The sequence below is a fragment of the Emys orbicularis genome, chromosome 8 (genome assembly GCF_028017835.1).
Source record: "Emys orbicularis isolate rEmyOrb1 chromosome 8, rEmyOrb1.hap1, whole genome shotgun sequence".
Lineage (NCBI taxonomy): Eukaryota > Metazoa > Chordata > Testudines > Emydidae > Emys > Emys orbicularis.
Genome location: NC_088690.1, coordinates 16,265,984 through 16,267,088, shown reverse-complemented (window position 1 = coordinate 16,267,088; position 1,105 = coordinate 16,265,984).

Here is a 1,105-nt window from a genome sequence, read left to right as displayed (position 1 = left end):
TGCCCGGGGGGGGGGGGGGGGTCACACGGAAACGGGCCGGACAGCAGTGGGGCCACTGCTCTTCCCTCTCTAGTTTGGGTAGATGAACAGCTCGTGGGAGGGAGGGAGCAGCAGGGGCCCCAGGTTTGTATCATTTTTGGTGGTGCCCAGAACAGGTCCAAGCAGAGCCATCCCGTCCTTAGGGCGGACCAGGGCAACCGCCCCGGACCCCGCGCTGCAGGGGTCCAGGGCGGCCGGGGGTGTTAGCGGGGGGCCTGGCACCAGCTGCAGCGAATGACCCACCCCCAGCCCACCCCTCCCTGCCCCCTATTCCACCCCTTCCCCCAAATCCCTGCCCCACCTCTTTCTGGCTTCCGCCCCCTCCCCCGAGCGATGCTGGGAGCTGGCGGAGCGGGGCGGGCTGTGGCCTGGTCGCTAGTTGCTGCCAGCATCAGGCCCCTTGCTAACCCCCCAGGCCGCCCTGGACCCCGAGTCCCCCTGAAGCACAGGGCCCCCCAAAGCACGGTAAGCCTAAACATTGGTGGAGCCGGCCCAAATTCCTAAATATTGGTGGAGCACGGGCACCACGGGCCCATATAACTCGCCGCCTATGGGAGAGAGGGCATCAGGAAGGGCCATGTCAGTGGCCCCTGAGAAGCTGAGCCTTATCTGTATACCAGGTGCCTTTATGCCCTGTAGTTTTCTTCAGAGGGAAAACCATTCCTTCCTCTTCCTAGCCCATGAAACATCCTGATATGATCTTTGCTCAGCTGATTCCTTCCAATGCTGCCAACATGATTGTTTATCAGAACCTGGGTTTTATTTTTTTTTCCTACCAAGAAATTTTGGCTTTGAATTGGCAATCCAGGAAGGAGTGAGTTTGTACAGGCACACTGGACAGTTGGGGTAAATCTGCATGGATCCATCTAAGTCAATGCAGCTACACCGATATACACCAGTCGAGGTTCTGTCCCCACCCCATTTACAATTCCGTTCATAAATGGAGAGAGGTGACTTACTCTATCCCACCGCCCTCTTTACCAGTCAAATACAGTTGGTGATGACATCTTGTTTAATGTTACAGGAGAGTGGGGATGGTCAATATATAGACTGCTAGTTGTACTTG